This window comes from Protopterus annectens, chromosome 4.part0 (assembly GCF_019279795.1).
Source record: "Protopterus annectens isolate FY-2018-M chromosome 4.part0, PAN1.0, whole genome shotgun sequence".
Taxonomy (NCBI): Eukaryota; Metazoa; Chordata; order Ceratodontiformes; family Protopteridae; genus Protopterus; species Protopterus annectens.
This window is the reverse complement of record NC_056733.1, coordinates 949,395,607-949,421,646: the sequence shown is the minus strand read 5'-3', so window position 1 is coordinate 949,421,646 and position 26,040 is coordinate 949,395,607. Positions and strand designations below refer to the sequence as shown.

General features: G+C 41.7%; 1 protein-coding gene across 1 annotated transcript in view; it reads left to right on the top strand.

Moving 5' to 3' along the window:
* The window catches only part of EIF4EBP3 (eukaryotic translation initiation factor 4E binding protein 3), a 503,797-nt gene that overhangs the window by 184,492 nt on the left and 293,265 nt on the right, over window positions 1-26,040 (top strand). The gene's annotated exons all lie outside the window — the stretch shown is intronic.

The following is a 26,040-nucleotide window of genomic DNA, read 5'->3' as shown; positions in this document are numbered from 1 at the left end:
CTACTATAAGTTCACCTGCAGTCCTTTCAAAATCAGACGTGTTGTGGTGCATATGATAAGTTCTGTGTTCTGTAGTCTGTGTACTTAGATAGGTAGGGGTTTTAGTCTCACTGCAGTCAACTGTGTGTGTGTGTATGTGTCTATACAGAAGAGCAGAAGTGTGTATCCCACAGTTACCTCTCCAATGGCATGGCTTTCCAGTTTTTTGAGAGTTGCACATGCCTACACATTCATTTCATGCAAGACTCCAAACCTCTTATCTCCCACATGGCCTGCCGATGTCATCTACTATAAGTTCACCTGCAGTCCTGACAAAATCAGATTTGTCCCATGGTGTGTGTGTTATGTACTGTATTCTGTAGTCTGTGGACATAGATAGGTAGGGGTTCTATTCTCACTGCAGTCAAGTGGGTGTGTGTGCATCTATACAGAAGATCAGACATGTGTATTCCACAGTTACTTCTCCAATGCCATGGCTTGCCAGTTTTTTTGAGTTGCACAAGTCTACACATCCATTTTATGCAGGCGTCCCAACTTCTTGTCTCCCACATGGCCTGCCGATGTCATCTACTATAAGTTCACCTGCAGTCGTGACAAAATAAGACTTGTGCAATGACACATGCATCAAGTACTGTGTTCTGAAATCTGTGTAATTAGATAACCAAAAGCCAAAAAGGAGGAACACAGTGCTGAATGTGAACTATAAAACAAAAAAATGCACTGGTTGTGGTCAGCGTTAGTGGATTATTTGTCATTGGTGCTTATATAATAAATGTTGGGTTGGGGTTACAGCTATCTGAGTGGGGTTTTTTTTGTTTTATAGTTCACATTCAGCACTGTGTTCCTCCTTTTTGACTTTTGGTTTGTTTTTTGTGGATTTGGAGGATGGAAGGGCTTATTGTAACCCCTGAAGCGTCTTTGGAGCACCTGACTGGTCAACTCAATGATTTATTGAAGACTTTGAAACCCATTTGTTCAGTACTTCTAAAACCAGCCCACAATGTTATTTTAACATGCAAAGAGGAAGCATGTCACTTGAACATGGTTAACTGCGGAAATGTACAACAGCATTTAGACAGTGAGATTGGAGAGGCTTTCCCTTTGTGTACCTTGGATAATAGTGGAGTTAGTCAACATTCGGCAAACAACAATGGTTTAATCACCAATGGTGCCAGTTTTGACAGTAGGAGAACTCCGGAGGTGCTACAAAAGGCAGAAATGGCGTCCACAAGTGCTGCCTTTTTTAAAAGGACTAGAGGTAACAATAAAAAAATGCAAGATAACATTTGGTCTCTGAATATTAATTATGGACAGTACAAACTGGATTTAAATGTGTGGCTTAAAAATAGTATTAACTTTGATAAAAGTATAGCCGAGGATGGTAACAGTGAAGCGGACAGTTATTCTAACAATTTGAATAAATTGTATGATTTTATTGTACAAATTCAAAACATTGAATGCTGATAATGCATACTTAAAAGAATGTATTAGTTTAAAGGTTGTACATAAAGGGTTAAGGGTGTTTAGATTTCCGAATAATGTAGATGAAGGCTCAGAATTTCATGTGGAATTACTTGATATCTTTGATAAATGTGGTTTTAATATACTTAGGGCCATAATTAAACAAAATGATAGACTTATGCAAACACTGAATGACAGAATCAGCAGTGTAAATCTTTGTATTGTTAATGATTTAATGTTTACCATACAGGAAGAAAAAAAGAAATACTTTGACTTGAGGAAGCAAGTAGATGAGAAAAAGAAATATATTGTCAACAGGAACAAAAGAAAGATGGAGAGAAATTTGAATGAGTATGCATCCAACACGCATTACCCTAAAGCTAAAAATTACACTAGTTACCCTAGGGGGGAAGGGGTTTAATAGAATGAAAAGGGATAGATTATCTAATAGGAGAATGGAAGGAGGTCATAGACCTGAATTAAATATGGAGGATGCATATAGGGATGGTATGGAAGGACCAGGGGACATAAGTGACCCTTTAGAGTATCCCCCCTCCGATGGTCAGAGAGACTGCTGAACAAAGCTTCTGTAGATTACCATCAGGACAATGGGAGGGGGTGGAACAACAAACAAAGGAACAATGTCTTCTAAGGGACAATATATGTGAAGTAGACATCTCACTCAATAACAGTGAAATATGTGAACAGATGGAAAACACAGGGCCAAGATTGACCTATCAGGGTTACACAATATTCAACTATAGTAGTTTAGAAGTCACTAAAGAATTTTTTTAATTATTTGGAAAGGGATTTAAATTTGTCCCTAAGATGAAATGTGACATTAGTAGTTTACTGATTGACCTAAGAATGTTTATTAGGAAAAAGAATCTTGACTTATTAACAAAAGATGTACAGATTACACAAGGCAACTTAAAGAAAAAGAGTGTATGGAACTCTCCACTACACGCTCAGTTAAAAATTTTAGAAACTATGTTAGAAAACAAATTAAGAGAAAAAGTTTCTACCAATAAGGTATGGTCAAATCTTACAGCAGATGAAAGGTCACTTCTGGTTACACTTTGTAACAACAGTTTTGTGAGAGTAACGAAACCTGATAAGGGGGGGGGGATGGTATTAATGGATTCCACCATTTACGAAAGTAAAATGATGGACCATTTTCTTGATTCAACTAAGTATTCTAAGGTCTCTTTGAATGAAATACACATACGTTACAAAAGTATACATGTAGCCTTGAATGATTTAGTACTGGAAGGAGTTATTGACATAGACACTTTTAGGTTCCTATATAATAGTGAACCAAAGGTACCTGTTATATTTGGAATTCTAGTGGTACATAAGGACCTCAAAAGCCCACCGTTGAGACCTATTGTGTCTGCTTCCCAGTCTGTTACAGCTTTTATTGCTAAATATTTGGATGTAAAACTTAAAAAGGTTTCTGTCACGGCTTCAAATGTACTAAAAGATTCATGGGATTTTCTTAGAAGTGTAAAAAAAGATTTATTCAAAGAAAATATGATTTTCATCACTACTGATGTTGTAGACCTTTTCACCGCTATACTGCATAAAGAAGGACTTGAATTTTGGAAGACGTGTTAAGAAGCACTAAAGAGTTTAATGATAAAGAGATATATGTAATTTTGGTGTTGATGGATCTTGTCCTTAAATACAATTTCATTTACTTTGAAGGAGAATTTTTTAGGCAACTAAAAAGAGTAACAATGGGTGCTATGTGTGCCCTTACTTTTGCCAATTTAGTGCTCTCCTGGTGGGAGAACAAATTTGTCTTCAATTCTAAATATAAAGAGTGTTGGTCACTCTATAAACATTTTTTAGATGATATTTGCTTGTTTTGGGTTGAAGGCGAGAATAAATTATTAGAATTTTTTAATATATTTCTAATAGTACAGAATTCTTAAAATTTACATATAAAATATGTTATGGACATTTAGATTATTTATATGTCAATATATCATCAGACAGTTCAAACAATAAATTTACATCTAAGATAAATAGAAAAGATATCTATTGCAATTCCTTTTTGCACTATAAGAGTGCACACCCATACTTTGAAAAAAAGGGTATTGTGAAAGGACAACACATGAGGGCAAGCAGGATGACCTCGGAGGACTCTGATTTTCTGGAAGAAAGCAAATTATTGAGGGTTACATTTTAGGAAGGGGATATCCTGACACACTTTTAAAATAAATGCCTGATCTAGTTTTGAAACAGAAAAGATAGATTTGCACCTATCTTATGTAAGAAAGACCCAAAGAAGGGAATTCTGTTTCGAATAATGACTCAAAAGAAAGTTTTGACAATACTTTTATACTAGATTATAGTGGTGATGCCAACATAATTAAATACTTAATTAAGGAAGAATGGGATAGATTTAGTGGACTCTCGGATTTGAATCTTGCCTTTGAAAAACCTTTAAAATGTGTATTTATGAAATGCAAGTGCATTAAGAATATTTTAGAAGGCAAGTGTATGAACAGGGTGAACAGGAAAGTGGGTACATACAAATGTGGTTCCTGCCCACAATGTTCGTACATAGCCAATATTTCTGAGATTTTTATTCTCAGTAGAAATAACTTGATTACAGCTAAGGTGTATTCCAACTGTGAATCTAAGGGCCTGATGTATATTGCAATATGTAATGAGTGTAAAGGATTTTATGTAGGTAAAACCGAAAGATGCATCAAAAGAAGAATTTACAAACACTTATATGAGATTAAAAAAAGTACTAATAAGAATGCATTATTTAAGCACACTCAAATATGTAAGAAGGCGAATTTTGTCTTCTTTGTTTTAGAGTTATTACAGGTAGACAAGAGAAGTGGACCTTGGGAGACCAGGCTAGAATACAGAGAAGTATTCTGGCAACTTTTCCTTGAGGCAAATAAGTGGCCAGGTATGAATGAGATAGTCTCCCTAGCCCCGTCTTGAAATTAAGAGCTGCCAAGCTTTACTATGCTTACAAGCATTTTTTTTATGTCTTAAGAATTTAACAATGGATGTATTTTAAACTTTCATATATCATTTTATTGCTCTAAACACCCTAGTCTGCATTTTTATAACTATTTTTATACATATTGTTACACATATTAACATAATACGTTTTTACTATTTTAAACATTTTTAATAACAGTGTGCATAATCACGTTATTTATATTTAAATATTTTTATTAATTTCTGATATGTAAAGGATGTATATGTTTGTGAAATGGATTTACACAGTTTTAAATATTTTTATTAATTTCTGATATGTAAAGGATGTATATGTTTGTGAAATGGATTTACACAGTTTTTAACTAGGGTAATTAAATATGCATTAGATAGGATGGTTGTATGTATAATTACAATCAATTAGACTTAGGTTCATAGGTTCATAGGTTCATACTAGGCTATCTGCCCTAGGGCATTTATAAGCCTAGCCAGATTGTGTGTGGCTTTCACCACCCCTTAGGATGAGAATACTATACCATTAGTTTGCTGTGCCTCTGTCCAGCAGTGACACAGAGATGATTCCCGGGGTAAACCTATGATCTCCCATCCACTCGTCAAGATTTCTCTTGAACAGAGTCAGTGAGGGGCTCTGCCTCACATGGACTGGGATTCTGTTCCATAGTGTAGGGAGTCTCTGGGTGATGAATCTGTCCCTCCAGCACATCCTATTTATATCCGTGTTGAGGTTTAAGTCTCTTGCTCTCGTGGCTCTGGTGGATTTGGATTTTTTGAGGTGGAGCATGTCCATTAATTCCGGGTTAGACATGGCCTTGTATGTCAGGCACAGATCATCTCTGAGCAGACGGTATGCGACTGAATAGAGCTGGAGTTTCTTCAGTCGGGCAGCGTATGGCATATGTTTGAGCCTCTTTATCCTTTTGGTGAGGAACTTTTGGGGTCTTTCCAACTGCTGCAGGTGTCGGGTAAGGTACATTCCGAATGGGGCGTTGTACTCAATCATTGGTCTGATAAGTGAAGAGTACAGGGGTACAATGACCTCTCCTGATCTGGATGTGAATCCCTTCATGATTAGGTGGGCAATGTAGAAGGTCTTCCTAACCACTTTGGCAATGTGAGTGTCAAAAGAGAGGTTACTGTCAACTTGGGTCCCCAGGTCCCTGATAACTTCTTCTGTGTTTAATGGATTACCATCTATGTGGTAATTAGGGGTTACCTTATTTTTCCCAAAGGGTATGACTATACATTTTTTGGCATTTAGCTTAAGGCCATGGCTCTGGCACCAGTTATCCATTTCTATGAGACCCCTCTGGAGGATGTCTGTGTCTGATGGAGTTAATTAACTACACTATTAATTAACTACACTACACTACACTAATTAACTTAATTAACTACACTATGACTAACAATGCATGTTGCTTTATCTGATGAAGTTACATACAAAAATGTACTGGTTGTGGTCAGCGTTAGTGGATTATTTGTCATTGGTGCTTGTTTAATAAACGTTAGATCGGGGTTATGGCTATCTGAGTGCTTTTTTTGTTTTACTGTGTACCTAGAAAGGTAGGGGTTCTACTTTCACTGCAGTTACACATGGGAGGAATTGGTGTGTGTGTGTGTGTGTGTGTGTGTGTGTGTGTGTGTGTGTGTGTGTGTGTGTGTGTGTGTGTGTGTGTGTGTGTGTGTGTGTGTGTGTGTGTGTGTGTGTGTGTGTGTGTGTGTGTGTGTGTGTGTGTGTGTGCTTTTGCTAGACATTACAGTGAGGCTTTTACACCAGCCTGTGGGATGCTGTTATCTTGTCCTGGACAGACACACATCTGTCATTACTAGGTTATACAGTAAGCAAAAGAAGCTGCTGTCTACAAATACAAAAGTGAGAGCTCAGAACTAGAAGACCACTCTCCTTGGCCTAAACAAGCAAATAGGACAACTTGTGAAATATTTCACCCCAACCCTTATTTTTTCTTTTGTTTCTTTGGGGTGTTTTTATTTTTTCTTTCCCTCACAGCATAGTAGGGTAGGCCAGGCCCATAGATTTCACCTGCCCCCACTCCACTGGCTATGGCACCAAGGCCCAGCACATCTGATCTGCAACCTGGTAGCATCCATTGTGCTGTACCTGCAGTACCTGGCCCCTCAGGTAGTTCTGCTCTGAAGGACAGGCTTGTGGTTCCCTCTGGGAGCAGTGGCAGAGGGGATGATTTTATCACCCAAGAAGAACTGCCGTGCATGGTGCAGATGATTCTGGGTGTATGCTTATGCTAGATGTAGACACTACTATCCATCATTGTACTGAATAACACAAGGAGACACAGACCTCAGACACTGCAGCCATCAGCACAGTGAGGTAACAGTGATGACACTCCAGTTGGTGAGGTCCCGATTCTCACTGTCACCCAGCTTGATGTCCATGGGTTTGCAAGGTCGACACCCTTACCCCACCATGGTGTTGACCCATCTCTTGTGTTTTTCATCATCCCTGTGTCTTGTCTTGTATGTCCTGTCTGTCAGCAATTGTTTCCTCACCTTACCAACTTCTTGCCCCAGACATACCTATGTCCCTTCCCCAGCATTTCTCTCTCTCTCCAAAAAAAAAAAAAAGGCACCTGTCCCAAGAAAATAAATCATCCTATACATAGCTCTCCATGTCACACGTGTGTCTATTTGATTCACTTGATTTGGTCCAATTGGCTATACAACATGACTACATTGTTGTCTCTCAGGAGGTGACAGTCCAAATTCAGCTAATCTTCTGTAGATATGATCAGTTTTCCAGGACACATTCTCAGTATACATCATATATTCACAATACATACATGTGTTGTTCACCCCCCCCAATACAACCCTGGGGGGGTTCAATACTTTTTACACACATATATCAACCAGACTACAAAGTGTAATATATAATGTTGTGTGCTCCCTCATGGACAGGGCCATTTGGTGGTGCTGACAACCTTGCTCTGCTAAACTCAAACATCCAACTATGCTCAATAAGGGCACTTATGTTTTTGCACAGTTAGGCTTCTAAACACCTAGGATACACTGCACAGATAGGCTACTGGCCACTGGAGGGTCTCCTCACACTGGAAGATGTTGATGTCTGAGCAGTCACGGAAATGTGGTTCAGGGCTGTGGAGAGCACCACAGAATTACCATTCTATACCTCATTCCACACTTTCTGAACCAAAAACAAGGTTGGAAAGACTAAGGGTGGTGGAGTCTCAATCACACCTCCAGACTGGTTTTCCAGTATGACCCACTAGAATTACTCCAGGTGTAACTGACAGTTGGCAAGACACCTATCCAAGTTATAGCCAGCTATAGACCCCCCTCCATGACTCAGGACACCCACTCCTCCTACCTGAACCAACTTGACTCCATCAAGGTACCCCCTAACACCCTGATCTTGGTGACTTCAACTACCCTACTATAGACTGGGGAGAACTATTCCTGCACTAATGCACTCACCCAATGATCCCTTGGCTTCATCAATTCTAGCGTGCTAGATCAGCTCATCTCATCCTCCACAAAGGGAGATAACATTCTGGAATTGCTTCTCATCAACATGGGTAACCGCTGCACCACTCCCATAGTATGTTCTTCCTTGGTGAGATCAAATCATTGGTCTGTCTCATTTGAAGATTCTATCCCACCCACCCCCAGCCGTAACCAGGCAAAAAACTTCTCAAAAGCTGACTACAACCTCCTATGGGAGGGTATCAATAGCTTCACACCACCGGCCCTCTCATAGGATGCAGACAACTATGCTGAACAGTACACCAATGCGATCAAATGTTACAGGCCCTATCCAAGGCAAAGAACACAGCCATAACTGCAGAAGGGTCAGTACTTCAACAGGTTTTTGTAGCAATTATTGCAGCACATAAAGTGCCATCAGCACTAGTTGTTCTTCATGGAAATAGCTCAAGCACTTAGTAATTACGACTACCCCTCCTGCCATGATTAAAGGGCAGTTTCCTGTGCTTTCCCCTATTAACCTGGTGCACTTGGCCATTCTGAGGCAGTGTAGCAACTACCTCATGTACACAGACAACCCTCTCCTCTTACCTACCAACACTCAGACTTGTGAGAGATGCACTTATATCACCAAATTAGAAGCTACACACTCTCCAGCCAAGACCAGACAAACTGGTCGAGAGGAGAAGGTCAACACCTGCATGACACCACATGGAACACATAGCCCTCCAAAACACCCACCATCACATATCTCACATAAAAACACAAACCACACACCCACCTTCTTGCAGGCTCTCAATAGAAACTTACCCAAACAGCAGAGACCTACAAGACAGAAATGCACTCGACCACCTAAACACAAACCACAGGACATATAGTTCACCTCCACAGTGCGCCCCTCATCCTAATCACCTAAGGCTAAACACCTTGCCAAATACACTAATCTTAGGTGGCTCATTAGCGAGCCACACAAATGTCCCACTCACTAGGTTGAATAAAGAGAAGGTAACAGTCAGCTGTCAGGTGCCATAATCTGACACATAACACACGCACTCAGGTCACTCCACAACAAGTACAAGTATGACCCTGTCATTGTCCATGTGGGTGTGAATGACCTGAAAAGCACCTCCCTGGACTAAATGAAAAGAGACATGGTGGAGCTCTTGGATTATGTGGCCCAGGCAGGTATGACCCTAGCCCTGAGCAGTATCCTACCATCACCCAGAATGATACCTCAGTACAAACAAAAAATGATTGACTTCAACAATTGGCTAAGTTTCTGGTGTCATTCTAAGGGGATCCAGTATCTGTTTGTTTGGAATGACATGACTCACAGACCTCGATGCTTTGCCAGAGATGGCCTGCATCTGTCACCCCTGGGCTTCTGGTACTGGCTAAGGCTCTTGCCACCCCTATAGTGCCTTTTTTAGGTGGTGTTCCAAAGACCAAATTACCACCATAACAGCTATAAATAAATGTAATCTGAGGATCATGCCACTCAACACTAGAAGTCTAAATCTCAAAATGCATTCACTTGAAGCACTCCTCAAAATGGAGAACATCGACATTTGTGCTGTAAAGGAGACATGGTTTAAAGCACCAGAAAGCACCCCTGTGCTACCAGGCTATAACTCATTTCACACCTTTCGGCTGCAAAACATGAACCATAGCTCTAAAGCCAGTGGTGTCTGCATATTCATAAAGGATATGCACACCTCCAGACTAGTAGCCCAGCATAACGCATTTGAGATACTTCAGGTACAACTAGCATTGGGTAAGATGGCAATCTGGGTCATAGCCTGCTATAGGTCCCCAACCATGTCCCTATACTCTCACTCCACATTCCTAAGCACCCTGGAAACTATCAAGGTCCAACCCAACCAACACTCTCATACTAGGAGACTTCAACTACCCCTTCAACTGGGAAAACAACTCAAGCACCAATACACAGGCCTAACACTTCCTGGAATTCATCAGTTCCAACGCCCCGGACTAGCTCATTCTGACCTCCCACCAGAGGAAGCAACATCCTTGACCTGGCTATTACTAACATGGTTGACCGTTTCTCTACATCAGTAGTCAGTCCCTCTCTGGTCAGATCCGACCATAAACTAATCAGCATGGAAATCCATATCTTACCCACCCCCCCCCCCACCCCCACAAAGGTAACCACCTTGAAAAGCTTCTCCAAAGCTGACTGTGCACTCCTAAAAATAGAGGTGGCTAACTTCACAGCACCCATGCCAATGGAAAATAGCTGCATGACTGACATCCATGCATGGTGCGAACATGTACATTAATGCATGGAACTAGCCATACCCAACAGAACCAAGATGCTCTCCTCCAAAAAATGGAAGCCAGTCTGGTGGTCCCCTGCTATTAATAAACTCTACAAGAGAAGGAAGAAACTGTTGCAGAAAAAGGTGACGTCCCAAGACTGGAAAAACTCCCTTATTAGCCTCAACAAAAAGTTGAGATCCCTCATCAAATCCTCTGAAGCCAGCTATGACAGCAGAATTGCGGCAGACACTAAAAACAATCACAAAGCCTTCTACAGTTATATCAAGAACCTCCATGGCAATACCCAGATTTGCTCTGAGTTACTGCACAATGGTACCTCCTATACTGAGCCAACAGATATTGCCAACATACTGGTTGACAGATCCAGTGCCAACTTTACCCCTCTCTCCCCCCAAAGGACCAATCACAATACCAGAAGAATGCCAGCCACCCAGCATTACTGCCGCACAGGTTAAAGCTGCATTATCCAAGGCAAAGAATACAGCTTCCATGGGACCTGATAATATCCCTGACTGTGTTCTACATGAACTACAAAGTGAACTGGTACCACATCTGTGTGCCCTGTTCAGTCACAGCCTCACCTCAGGCTTTATTCCTACCAAATGGCTCACTGCTACAGTCATCCCTCTCCATAAAGGGGGAGCAACTACAGACCCTCAGAATTATTGCCCCATTAGCCTGATGAGTCTGATATGTAAAGCTATGGAGTGCATTATCATGGACCTGATTAACAAAGATATAGGAAATCTCCAAACTCTAGACCCCACTCAATTTGGCTTTGTGAAAAGGAGATCATGCCTGCTCAACATAATAAATCTATAAAAATCAGAGGTCAAAATGAAGACAAGACTGGCTGAGTATAAGGCTGCTTAAGAAGGGATGTTTCAAAAATGGTAGCATTAGAGGACAGAGCAAGTAGGGCAAAATCTGTGATTTTCTGCTGTACCAGAAAAACTAGAAGGAACAGACTGTATTAGTTTTATGAAAACACAAATAAGCAACTGGACTGGTATTCCACAGCAGGAAAGGGCACACCGTGTGTATGCTCCAAATATGGCCATGAGGAAAGCAGCCAAGACATCTATTAGTAAAGATGCAAACCTACCTACAGAAAAGGATGACCCTGACAAAACTGTGGCAAAAGGGCAAAGTATTAAAAGGTGGAGGCTAGAGTGTTTGTTGAATATGAGTATTCACTGTACACCAGGAAGAAGAGAAAAAAATATTCCAGTAGTGTCAAGAGGCAGGGGTGAGATTTAAGCTGCTGTATCTAACTGTCTTTAGAATTTTGTTTTTTTCCTGTAGGATAAAAGTCATTTTTTGATGGATGACAAGCTAAGGAGAAAATGCAAATATTTGTCCAAAAATAAGAGTAGGAGGTCCTGCTTTTCATTCTTCTGACAATAAAGCACACAGATTAACTTTGTCAGTGGAACCTTATCCAATGTTCCAAGGAAAATGCTTCAGAGACCAAGAAAAGCACAGGAGCTGACAAGAAGAACTGGGAGTACAGAATCTGGAGATGAGAGCTACAGATGACTAGGAGGAAGACCAGTAACATGGAAATTAGTGAATTAATGTGAGACTGCAAAGCATCAATCACATTTGTGAAATCAAAATATGGCTGTATAAGTGTAAGTGGAAAGAGAGAACATTTGTGAGAAAATGAAAAGCATTTTCCTCACTTCATGTTTTTAATGTTGGGAAGGACTCTGAGGGGCAGGTAAAGGTAACCAAGTAAAACTATTTATTTTCTTAACAATGTTTCTACAAAACTTTTCATAATATAAACTGCATACTTGACAGTAAAGTATTTGTAGTTGTTCTGGCCTTTTTCCCTTTCTCCTCTTATATTTCTTTCTTCTCTTTTGATATTAAGAAATGTAGACATTACGGTGCAAAAAGAAAAGAAAAGCTAGCAAAAGCATGTTTAAGGCTGTAATGTTGGACTGCTGATGTGGGGGATGGGGTGGAAAAGTACATACATCATAATATATTTAGGGCTGATATGTTTTCTCTTACTTTTGCATTTGGGAATGTCTGGTGTAAGACCCTTGGCTTAATGTAATTAACACATTTAAAGGGGTAACTAGTAAATATGAGCACACTGAATACAATGAAAAGTGTTCCTTTATCAATAAATGTTTCAGCTTATCTTTCGGGCTGCAACAGAGGACTACATTTTTCTTTTTTTCTCCTACTTTTCCATGGAGGCAAGCTTGAAAGAAAGGGCAATAAAAGACAGACCACTATTTTTTTTAAGGTAAAAGTTAACGATTTCTGAAAGCATGCAAGTAGTTTTCACATGGTGGGCGGGGAATAGAAATAAAAAAAGACACCAACAAGTGTAAGCAGAAGCACAGACAATAACAAGTATCTCAGCATGGATAACCTCAATTGCAGGTTAATTAGGACCCATCCTAGCAGCTATTTAGCACAACTGTTCCTATTAGGAGGGTTAAACTTCATTATTTGAAAATATATATAGTTAACAGGTTATGGGGTGTTCTAGAGGTGTTTTTTTGAGAATGTTTTATTAAAACAAAAAGTCTTGTAAAATGTGACATAGGTTCCAATACTGATGATAAGAAAAAAACTATATACATGATTAACCCATCAAACATTAATGAGTGCACATATAACAAAAGCTGGAAATAGACATTTAACAAAAAGTGCCATACATAACAGATGGGAATAATGACTTCTTACCATAATGGCAACAGTTTCTATATAATTTTGGAATGTGAATCTTCTCACAGTATAGACAAAAGGTAAGAATACTTAAATATATTTAGAAATGCAGAGAGCAAATAGCAATACTACCGAAGACTCATTTGGAAAGAACTGAGCATGTGAATTTGATAAAGAAAGGATTTTAGGATGGATATTCTGAAGAATATCAGGGACAAAGGAAAAGAGGTGATCCAGCCAAGAAAAAGACAGGAAAAAGACAATAATTTCAGATATGTAGGAGTAAGGAGATACCAGCAAGGGATGAAGATTAATTACATTTGCATGTATTTGTATTCCAGCAATGACTGCTATTTTGGAACTTAAAAAATTGGGGAAAAATAATCAGCTTTCATCAGGAAAAAGAAGTTATGTCTTATCATAACGTTCCATCTGTATTGTTGATCCTCGTTCAGTCATTACGTGTGGGTATCGGTTCCGACCTCGGAACCAAGCTGGCCATCTTCCAAGCTCACGTCAGCTACAAACTCTCGAGCTAAAACTCTTACCCAGAATTTGCCTCTCCCTGTTACCTCAGATTGAGTTTGCAAGTCAAAAGAAGGTAGAGGCTACCTCTGGTCAAATGACCTAATAGAACCGGATGGTGAGATCCACTAGAAGCCACAGGAGGGAGAAAGAGGGAGGGTCGTAATGACTGAACGAGGATAAACAATACAGATGGAATGTTATGGTAAGACATAACTTCTTTATCTGATATTGTTAATCCTCGTTCATTCCTTATGTGTGGGACAGAGTCCCCAGCTACCTTTATTCCTGGGAGGCTCTCATGGAAGGACATTCTTGAGCACCATAGAACCAAAAGATGCTCTGGAGGCTAAATCCAATTTGTAATGATTGATGAAGGTATGAGGGGTACCCCAAGTTGCTGCTGCACAAATGTCATGTAAAGAAGATCTGGTATGGAAGGCAGCAGAAGTTGCCACAAACCTTTTAGTATGAGCCTTTACTGTAGTAGGTAATGGAATATTACATTGTCTATAAATGAAGGTCAGACAGTCTTTCAACCATTTAGCCAATGTGACCTTAGCAACAGCACATCCTAATCTAGGTCCAGAATAGGCCAAAAATAACTGGTCTTATTTACGAGAAGCCTTAATCCTGTTCAAGTAGAAGAAAATTTGCCTGTGAATGTCTAGGGTATGCAGGCAATACTCTCCTTTGTTTGAATGATTGGGGAAGAAAACTGGCAATTCAGTGGTTTGATTAATGGACATTTCAGAGATCATTTTTGGCAGAAAGGAAGGATTAGTTCTCAATGACACTCTATCTCTTTGAAAAATCAAATATGGAGTCTTGATGCATAAGGCTTGAAGCTCAGAGATACGTCTGGCAGAAGTAATGGCAACCAAAAACAAGGTTTTCCATGACAAATATTTGAGGTCACAAGAAGAAGCTGGTTCGAAAGGTGGCATTGTCAAAGCTTGTAGGACTAATGACAGGTCCCATGGTTGAATAGGTTCTCTAAAAGAGGGTTATAGATGATTCACACCTTTTATGAAAGTCTTGCATAATTTGTTGGACATAAGAGAGTCTTGAACACCATCATAGAAATTAGATATTGCAGCCAAATGAACTATAATGGTAGAGGCAGACAGACCGGATTGAAACAGGGTGACTAGATACTCCGTATCGACACTGGTGCTGAAAAAGGATCTACCTGTTTTTCTTTCAGCCAAAAAGTAAATCTTTTCCACTTGCTGAGATATCTAATTCTGGTGGAAGACTTATGAGATGCAATAAGAATGCCATGTACTGGCAAAGAAAGATCATTCTGCCTGGCAATCAAGGGAATTGGAGGAGCCAAGCTGTGAGCTTCAGGCTGTTCAAGTTGGGGTGAATCAGATTCTGTGGATGGGAGATCAATGCCAGGGTTGGATGGAGAATCCACGGTTGATCTAGCAGGTGAGGCCAAAGGAATGGGAACCAAATCTGACGAGGCCAATATGGTGCTATGAGGATTACTTTGCTCTTCAACCGGTGGGCTTTCTTCAGAAACTGGAGAATGAGGGTGAGAAGTGGAAATGCATAAAGTAGACCCGAGGGCCAATCATGGACTAGAGCATCCCTGGGTGACTGTCCTGGAGGGGGAATCAGGGCAAAATAGTTGCTGCATTTGTAGTTGGTGGGGGATGCAAAGAGGTTGCAGCAAGGAAGATCCCAGCTGTTGAAAATCTCCGCCTCTATCAAGGGATTCAGGGACCACTCATGAGGTTGTAGTATACACCTGCTGAGTCTGTCTGCTATCACGTTGAAACTTCCATGTGCATTGCTAGAAGAAAAAGGTTGGGTGCCATCACCCAATGCCATATCCTCATGGCCTCTCGAAAGAGTGGGTAAGATTTGGTTCTGCCCTGTTTGTTGATGTACAAGACCACCACCATGTTGTCTGATTGTATCACAATAATCCCAGACAGCAGCAGGGGATGGAATGCTTGCAACACCAGAAGCACCACCCTCAGCTCTAGAACATTTATATGCAGATGGGCCTCCATTTTGGACCAAGTACCTTGGACTGTCTGTCCCTGACATAGCCCCTCCCACCCCATCAGGGAGGCATCATCATGGTCACTGTGGCCTTGGACTGTTGGGGGGAGAAGGGCAAGACCATTGTGACAGGTTGTGGGCCATCCACCAATTTAAATCCTGTTTGCACCTGTGGGTTACCCGAATCTTGGCTGAAAGAGGGGACTGAAAGGGATACCATTGGGTGAGCAGTAGCCGTTGTAGAAGCCTCATGTGAAACCTGGCCAGGGGGACAATGGTGATGGAGGTTGCCATGGAACCCAACAACTGTAGAACAGAGTCAGCTGTGGATTTTTGAAAGGATTGGAATCAGCTGTTGTTTTATCCTTAGAATTCTGTGCTCTGGAATGGATGCTCTGCAATTCTTTGTATTCAAGATGACCCCTATGAATTCTGTGGACTGAGATGGGGTGAGATTGGATTTTTGCCAGTTTATGGTTATGCCTAGCCTTTGTGCAGCGAGGAGAGAGTATGCCAGGGTTTCTTCCAATAGATGTCTGGTGGGGGCGGAGATGAGCCAGTCGTCTAGGTATGGAAACACCTGGAATCTTTGTAGTCACAAGTGAGCTGTGATGACTGCCATGCACTTTGTGAACACTCTGGGGACTGTAGAGAGTCCGAAGGGCAGTACTCTGAACTGGTAGTGACTGGCTCCCGCATGGAAGTGACGGAATCTTCTTGATGGTCTGTCCACTTTTATGTGGTAGTACGGATCTTGAAGATCTATCGAGCACATCCAATCATCTTTTTCCAAAAGCGGAAGGATAGATTGTATTGCGACCATCCGGAGTTTTTGTACTTTTACAAACTTGTTCAGTACACTGAGATCCAAAACTCGTCTCCAGTCCCCGGTTTTCTTTGGCACCAAAAATAGTCTTGAGTAGAATCCGGATCCTATCTGGTCTGGAGGGAATATTTGGATGACTCTTTTTCTTAGCAGTTTTGAAATCTCCAAAGCTGCTTCTTCCCTTTGACTGGGTGGAACGTCCGGTAAGTTTGTTAGGGGAGTGGGACAAAGGTCAAAGGGAATATGATAACCTCTGGTTATAATCCTTTGTACACAAGAATCGGTGGTGATGGTTAGCCAGGCAGAAGGGTACGAAGAGAAACTACCCCTAACCACTTCCAGAGGAAAGCAGTTGGGCTGCTCTTCAGGAGCGCTGGTAGGATTGGCCAGGGAAAGAGTCCCCTGGAACCCTGGTTATGTGGACCCCCCCTGCCCCGAAAAGGGCGTATTCCCTGTGAGTTTCCCCCTCTGCCACTAGGGGAGAATTCGGCCTGTGTGTCACGGAAAGGACCCTGAGACTTTTTGTACCATATCTTCCCACTTTTCTGGTTTCTGGAGAAAGTCCGTTGAGGGGAAGAATAATGGACACCCACGGCAGAAAAGGTCTTACAATCCTGTTCACATATGGCCAGTGTGCTTTTAACCTTAGGTCCAAACAATGAAGAGGCTTCGATGAAAGCATTGAGAAAGGAAGCCTTTACACAAGCACATTCAGGCATGTCGTCTCAGAACAATGCCTGAACTTACCTCTCTAGCTGCTCCTTCTGATGCATGAGATATCAGGCACATGGAGGAGTTAGATATAGATTCAATGTTGGCTAGTGGAGATGCCACTTTCTCACGGACTTCATCAGACACAGCTCCAGCCAAAGTTTCAGTGAGCTCAGAAATTAAATCTCTTTGAAGCCTCATAAAGTGTGGCATATAGTTCAGGGACCTGATTGCAAAGGTCACTGATGCAAAAGTACACTTCCCTATTCTATCCAGAGCCCAGGAATCTTTGTTGGGCAGATAGACAGTCTGGCTTAATTCTTCCGCCAGGTCCTTTTTAGTTGCGGCCGCCACCACCAAAGCATCTACAGGAAGACTTTTGAAACAATGGGGATCAGTAGCAGGAGGGGACAAAATTTTATCTGACCTCCAGGGAATAGCCTCAACAGTGTCAGAAGCCTTCCACGCATGCTGCACGACAAGCTGGACCAGTTCGTCAGCAAGTGGAGTAACCCAGGAGGTAGGGGGCCGGAGGCAAAAGGCCTGCAGGAACACAGACTCTTCAGAGGTCGGGTTAGAGGGCTGCCAGTCACCTCTCTGTTTAAGAATTTCAAGAATATCACAAAAGGATACCTCAGGGAGTGAGCGAGGGAACCCTTCCCCATCATCAAAGTCCGTGTCTTCAGTAAGGGACTCCTCTGTGGAGTTCATGTGCTTCCTCTTGCACGAGCAATTTTGATGAACTTCCTCAGAGGGAGAAGCTAGGGAAGACAGTGCAAAAGGGGTCTCCTGTGGGAATATATCCTGAGGCCCTTGCGCCCGGTGTCCGCCTGTTGTGACTTGTGTACATTGCAGTCCAGAGGAGGGCGGGGAGAGTGATAGCACAGGATCGCCAGCCAACGCCAGAGCCTTCTCCATTAGCTGGAAGGCTGGTCCACCTGAAGAGGGGTGAGTGCCCAAGACAGGGGTTACCCCTCTCCTAAGTGGCTCAGCCCGCCGACTCAGAGTCCCTGGATGGCTGTGAAACACCAAATTACGTACACCACAGCTGACATCCTGGGTTGTAGCAAAACACTCCTGCCATGAAGGCAACTGCGGTTCCTTAGTGAGGTCCATAAAGGGAACCGTAGAGGGGGAAGACTGTGCTATATCAAGGGGCTTCAAAGGCAATGAAGGAGGAGAATAAGTAGGGGTCTTTGGTAAAGGGTGTTCACCTCCTGAGGAAGGATAGGTCCTGGGGGGGGGGATACCTCTGGCCAAAAGCACTTGCTCCACAAGATGCAGCATGTCATGTTCAGAGTGGCTTCTAGTGGATTTCACGGACACGGCTGAGGGGGAGTCAGGTCTATCCAAAGATGGAGCAAGCTCGGTGCCCACCTCAGAGGTCTGCCCTGAAAACAATGGGGCTGTAAAGGACTGAACTACAGATGTATGCACCGAGGAAATCATCAGTGCCAAAGTCATGGTCTGCACCGACAATAAGGTCTGTACCTGAGTGGTTGTCGGCGCTAAGGCTGGAACAGAAATAATCAGTGCCGATAACTAAATTGTCGGTGCTGAGAGGGTAGTCGGTGCTGGTAAAGAAGTCTGAACCAAGGAGCCCCTCGGTACTGATACGGTAAAGGGCACGCTAGTCGGTGCCGAAGTCACAGATGGCACCAATGGCCTCAGTGCCAAAGGTCTAAGTACCGAAAGCGCTGGAGCCGAAGAAGTCAAATCCGAACTGGAAAGCTTAGCATTCTTGGGTCTCGGTTCCTGGGAGTCTCCAGCAGGGGACGAAGGAAGAAACTTGACCTTTATATGTTCATCACTCTTTTTCTTATGGGATCTTGGATGGGTTGAAGCTTCTGACCCAGAAATAGCCTCTGAAAAAGGAGATTTAAGTAGCCCCTTCAATATTAATTTATTTTTTCTCTCAATTAACATCCTGTTAGAGAAATTCTTACAAATCCCGCATGGCAGGTCAACTGTTAAATGAGGCACACCCAAGCAATAGACACACAAGGAATGTGCATCTGAAGTAGGTAATTTATGGCCACAATCTGAACATCTTTTAAATCCTGGACTACCTTTTTTTATCTGCCATGTTAGAAAGAAAGAAGGAAACCTAGAAAAAATACCAGCAACGGTACAAGAATTACCTGAAGTTAGGAAGGAAAGGGGGTTTACTAACAATGGTAAAAAAAGAAATTATCTCGCGGTAAAGAGAAGGAAAGGAATTGAAAAGATTCAAGAAAAGATAGTCACTAAATGCAATAAGGTAAGAGAAAACTATCTAATAACTTTTCTGTGAGAAAAGGTTGTTTTAGAATTTAGTATGAAGAAAAATATTGTACTTGGCTCAAGAGAAGTAGCTTGACATGACCGTATGGCGATGTGGCAAACGAAATCTGGGGTAACAGGGAGAGGGGAATTCTGGGTAAGAGTTTTAGCTCGAGAGTTTGTAGCTGAAGCAAGCTTGGAAGATGGCTGGCTTGTTGCCCAGGTTGGAACCGATACCCACACGTAGGGAATGAATGAGGATTAACAATATCAGATATATTATTTTTGGTGGGCACTAGAATTTTATTTGTAACAATGAAGATGTATCTGGGGGCCTAGAAGGGAAAACATAACATAAAAGGGTACCTTTTTGAAGAAATGTGCGAAAATGTAGTATAAAAGATGTGACTTTAGAAGTAGAAACACAGAATTTACACATTATTCCAAAAGGTACAATAACTGGGCTAGATTTCACAGAAATTATATTTCATAGGAACATGTCCACTTAACGGATAACTTTGATACACATCCGATAACTATTCCAGGTCATGCACCAATAAGTAAAGGTGAGTCACTGGCATTGCTTCAACTATCTGTTAAACAGAGTAGAATTTAAGGAATGGGTAGTGGAAATTATCCAGGAGTTATTAGGGGAAATAGAAAGTACTCCAGAAGTTATAGATAGTGAGTGGGATAAAATGAAAGTAGAGTTTAAAAACAGGGTACAAATAAAAGAAAGAGAAATCTGGTTAACAAGTAATAAGAATTATTTAGGCAGGATGACAAAGGTTAAAGTATTACAGAACAAAGGGAAATCTCACAGAACAAGAAGAGGCACAATTGCAGAGTGGTAAAGAGAAAATAAGTGAGTACTTGGTTAATATGCACGAACTTAGAAATATTGCTAAGCAACTGTTTTTTGATAATATGTCCAGAGTACAAACCTTCTGTACAACAACTTAGGCAACAGGAAGTAGAAAGGGTTGCTGTCAAACTTAGGAAGCTTATAACAAAGAAAATAACTAGAGATCCTGTAGTACAAGAGATATTTTGGAAAATTTATAAAAATATGTATAAAGCAAGGAAGTAGAGAATTCAGGAAAAAGCACAAATGGAAATATTAATAGAAGACTTAAATATACAAATGTTAGAGATATATGAGGCTCAATAACTAGCATTTAAGGTAGGAGGATATGAGATAAAAATGGTGATACATAACCAATCTACAGGAAAGCCTCCAGGAATAGATGATAGTATGGTGGAAGTCTGGAAGCTAGGAGGGAAGAGAGTGCTAAAGATCTGGAAACTTTTGTTTAACACTATTTTAAAAGGAGGGGAAGCACCAACATCCTAGAAAAAATTGTGGTGGCTGCAATTTCTAAAGATGGTAAAGACCAATCTGATCCAGCTTCATATAGGCCCATTTCAATTTTAAACCATAATTATGAAGTGTTTATGTCTACACTGGCTAAAAGAATGGCAAATGTGTTTCCAAAATTGAGATATGAATCAATGTGGTTTTGTGGAAGGGAGGCAGACATTTGACAACTTTAGTAGAACAATGATGGTCCAGTGGAAAGCAGAAAGTAGAAAAATACAGCTGTTACTGGTGCTTTTTTCCTTCACAGAAAGCATTCAACAGAGTAAGCTGGGATTGTATGAGTAGGGCAATGGAAACATTTGCATTTCCTGATACAATAATAAGGTTAATTAGAAGGATGTATGACAAATCAGAGGCAAAAATCAAAGTGGAAGGTTCCTCTCTGATAACTTGTGTCTGAACAGAGGAACCAGTCATGGGTGTCCTCTTCCCACTTTATTTGTATTACGTTTAGAACCACTGACAAAGAAAATAAGGGACTCAGAAATTCAAGGATATACATGGGGTGGTTTCTTGAAAATTTAGCTTTATTTGTAGATTATATTGTTTTGTACCTGATGGAACCAGAAAAGGGCATCTCAGTGTTGTGAAATATTCTGAGACAGTTCCATTTTTTCAGGATACAAGATTAAAGAAGTTAAAATAAAGGCTATAACTATAAACTATCTACCCACACATGAACTGGTCCAGCAATACCAGTATTTCTAGAAGCACAATAAAATTAAGTAATTAGTAGGAGTATGGATTAAAAAGGATTCAGTAATGGCAGCTATGGATATGTGAGAAGAGACAAACAATAGATAATACAAAAGCTGATGAAAACAGGAAGCTCTTACCTAAGGATGTGGACAGCAAGATACAAGCAAGAAAAATATGTTTAGTCCCTTTACCTTTATACACAAGTCAGGCATATTTTTATCAATCAGAGAAGTTGTGGATAGTAATTAATAAAGAGTTAAAGGATTTTATTTGGGAGGGGAAGAGGGCAAGAGTCAAGTGGGATACGTTGATACTCCCAATAGGACAAGGAGGTTTAGGATTACCTGATTTGAAGGGATATTTTAGAGCTACACAGTTAAGACTCTTACACATTATAACAGCAAACTACAATTCAAAGTGGAAAGGGATAATGAAGAAACACGAGGTAATTCAAGAAATTAGGAAAGAACAGGGTTTTGGACACCAATCCTTAATGAGAATAACAACAGTCATATAAAATATTATAATTATAATTAGAAAGCAGCAGAAAGTATACCAAGAACTAAGCCAACAACAGGTAAGGCAGCGCATACAGCCCACCTCGATCTGGCCAAGGCCTTTCATACCATTCCTCACTTGGAAATTATTGATAAACTCACCAAACTAGGCATCAACCCCTATATCACTAGGTGGGTTGCAAATTGGCTCACAGACAGAATACACAGTGTGAAGGTAGCAAACTCCAAGTCAGACTGCCAACCAGTCACAAGTGGAGTCTCACAGGGATCGGTCCTGGGTCCTCTCCTGTTCAGCATCTACTTCTCAGAAGCCCAGGCCAACACAAAAGGACTCTGGCTGATCAAGTTTGCAGATGACTGCAAGCTGGGAGCCATTATTAACTGCCCAAGTGATGCAGACATTCTACAAAAAGGCCTCACTGAGACCAGTGACTGGTGTCAAAACCATGGCCTTAAGCTTAATGCCAAAAAATGCGTCATCATCCCCATTTGGTAAAAACTCACTTCCCACTAATTACCACTTTGATGAGAGCCCACTGAACACTAAAGGCATTATAAGAGATCTGGGGACGCAGATTGACAGCAATCTCTCCTTCAACCACCACATTGCCACTGTGGTCAGAAAGTCCTTCTATGTGGCACATCTCATTACCAAGGGTTTTGCACCCAGGAAGAAAGAGGTCATCATCTCTCTCTACTCTTCCCTCATTAGACCAATCATCAAGTATAATGCCCCATTTGGCATGTACCTCACTAGACACCTGCAACAGCTGGAGACGCCACAGAAGTACCTCACAAAGAGGATCCTAGGCATTAAACACATGTCCTACATGGACAGACTCAAAAGACTCCGCCTATTCTCTGTCTCATATCGCCTACTTAGTGGCAATCTCTGCTTGACTTACAAAAGCCATGTCTGACCCAGCTCTGTTAGAAATGCTACAGAGAATCAAATCCCAATCCCTCCACACACACATGCTACACAGACCTCAACATTATTACCACAATCAACAGAAAATGCTGGAGGGACAGATTCCTCACCCAGAGACTGCTCATGCTCTGGAACAGACTTCCCATACATGTCAAGCAGAGCACCTCATCCCTCTTCAAGAGAAATCCTGATGAGTGGATAGGTAATAGAAAGTTCACCTTGGGGATCACTCCAGTGGCTCTACTTAATACAGGCACTGGGAACTAATGTCGGGTGTCACGATGCCAGGGCACTTCTATGGGCTACAATGGCTGAAGCTTTGAAGGGAGGTCTAGCAAGCACTTGTAACATCAGAGGAAGATCCCAAGGAGGTACCAGATCTCAAATAGGTGGAAATAACAAAAAGATGCCCCTCAGGAAGGCTTTATATAGCTTAATAGCCACCAAAGGAGTATGTATCTCTGCCATTATGGAAAATTGGAAATGGCGACCAGTTGTCTCTTTATGATGAAGTAACTCAGAATAGAATGAAAGAGACCAGCCAAAAAGACCAGGATGACATCCAGAGGAACTGAAAAGAGATCCAAGCCTTTAGAAGAGGCCCAAATAGAGAAATACTCACACTTGCTAGCATAAACCTTCCTGGTAAAAGGTCTTTGGAATGACAAAAGGAAATGAATAAATCTTTGTCAGAGAGCTTGGGTTTTGTGGTCATCATTGGATATGGAGAAACCAAATCGTCAATTTGAGGGGAGTGAAGGTGCAGAAGAGGTGTCCCTGCAAGATGGGAAATTAGATCCATGAGTGGGTCCAGCACCCAGGTAATGTGATGCAGGTGAGGCCAAAGAAAAAGGAACCAAAATTTGTTGGGGCCAGAAAGGGGCAATGAGGATAACTGCTGCTCTGCAATGGACTGCTTTCTGAATAAACTTGACTATCAAAGGCATTGAGAGCTAGGCATTCAAGAGATCTGCAGCCAAGCATAGAGAACAGTTTCCTTGCTGACTGTCCCTTGGGATCGATCATGGTGTAAAAGCTGTTGTACTCTGTGTTGAATGGGGAGGCAAAAAGTTTGCAGCATGGAGTGTCCCAGCAGCTGAAAATTTGAACCGTCACATTCGGGTTACAAGACCTGCAGAAGAATGAGGATCTTCCTGCTTAAACTGTCCACCAGAATGTTAAACTTGCCTGGAATGTATGTTGCAATCATAACCTGCTGAGAGGACATCACCTATTGCCAAACCCTCAAGGCCTCTCAACATAGGGGATACAAATGAGTTTCTTGTTTGCTCAGATACCAAACCACAGACATGTTGTCCATTTGGATGGCAAGCACACCCTTGGGGAGAAGGTCTTGTAAGGCCTGCAGACTAGGACTGTCCTCATCTCCAAGACTTTGATGTGAAGATTGGCCTCAAACCTCAACCAGGTCTGCTGGACAGTCTTCCCTTTGAAATGCCCCCTACCACTCCAAAAGGAAAGTATCTGTCATAACTGTGACCTGGAGATGGGGAAAAACAAAAGGTTTCCCCTGCTATGACCAACAGTGATTCCAACCACCACCAAGTGTGGCAGTGACAAATGCTTGTCAAAAGCACTGGAAAGTCCATGGGATGTGTGCAGTAAGACCACTGAATAGCTAGAGTACACTGTAACGCTCTCATGTGGAATCTTGCTAAAGTAATGAGACAGACAGATGCAGTCATATGCCCAAGGAGACAACAAATCTCAGGTGGATTAGGTTTAGAATCCTGAAGAATGTGAGATGCCTGCAGGCGAAGAGAAGTTAATCTGGATAATGGAAGCTTGTCTAACTGACCGTATCCAAATGGCAGTATATAAACTACAGCACTTGCACTAGTTCCAGGTTAGATTTTTCATAATTCACTGTAATGTTTAAGGACACACTCAGCTGAGGTAAGGAACCTTGAACCTTGATAAGGGATACTTCCAAGGAAGTGGTGAAGAGCCAATAGTCCAAGTATGGAAAAACCTAGAATCCCTGAAGCCTGAGCCAGACTCTAATTACTGCCATGCATTTGGTGAACATCCTGTCAGCTATGGTGAGATTAAAGAGTAGAACTCAAAACTCATAATGATTGGCTGCTCACTAAAACTGCAGAAATATCCTGGACTGCCTTGCTAACTTTATGTGATGACAGCCATCCTTGAGATCTTCTGAGCACATCCAGTCATCCTTCTTCAGGAGAAGCAGACTGGACTCCACTGTGACAATCCAGAATTTGGTCTGTTTGAGACCAAATTCCGGTTTTAGGCCCTTGTTTTTCTTTCATACCAAGATCTTCGCTGGTCAGGTGGGACCTCTTCAATGACTCAGTTGGCCAGCAGTTTCTTGATTTTGACTGATGCACCCTTCTCTGATGGGGTGGCATGTCCAGAAATGATTTTTGGGAATCCTTTGGAGTAAATAATATGCTTCTGGATGCAACTCTCAAGTATCCAGGGAGACAGCCAAGCAACCCCCAACTACCCTCCAGAGCACAACAGTCAACCATTCAGGAGCAGTGAAAAGGCCTCCTGGAGAAAGCTCTGCTGATGCTCTGGATCTGTACACCACCTCGGTCATGTGGGCAGTGTCTATCATGGGTTATCCTCCTCTACTGCAAGGGAACCTTCCCCAGGAGTGCCCTGGAAAGGCTGCTCAACTTTACAAAAAAAGACATGCTTGATCCCTTCTGATTCCTACAGTATGACTGGTAAGGAGTCAAAATGCACTTCAATGGCAGGTAGAGTCTTACTGTCCTTTTCACTCCTTAACCTTTGGACCAAAAAGGGAAGAACCATCGAAAGCAGCAAAAATTACACAAGTGCATCTAGGCATGATGGAGCATAGTGATGCCAGAGTCTGATGTGCAGGATATCCCATTGGCTACATTGGACAGCAGTCTCATGGAGATATTTGTGATAGACTGCATGGTCAACAACTGAGCCTCTAATGTCTGCTGTGTCTCCAGGGGCTGCTACGCCTTCACAACCTTTGACATTTCAGCTGCTAGGACTAGCTGAAGTCTTGTCAAATGGGCAAGGTAGTTGAGTGCACAAAACTAAAGGTTCTTGAAGCATGTGTGCACAATCCCAAGCAAGCCAGAGCCCAAGACTCCCTGCTGAGCAGATTAACCAATGAAATTTTCCCAGAGATATCCTTCTTTGTGACAGCCACAATCAAAACAGCATCAATCACTGGACTCTTACTCCAGTGGGGTCTGTCCTTAGAGGGTAACAATCCTATGCT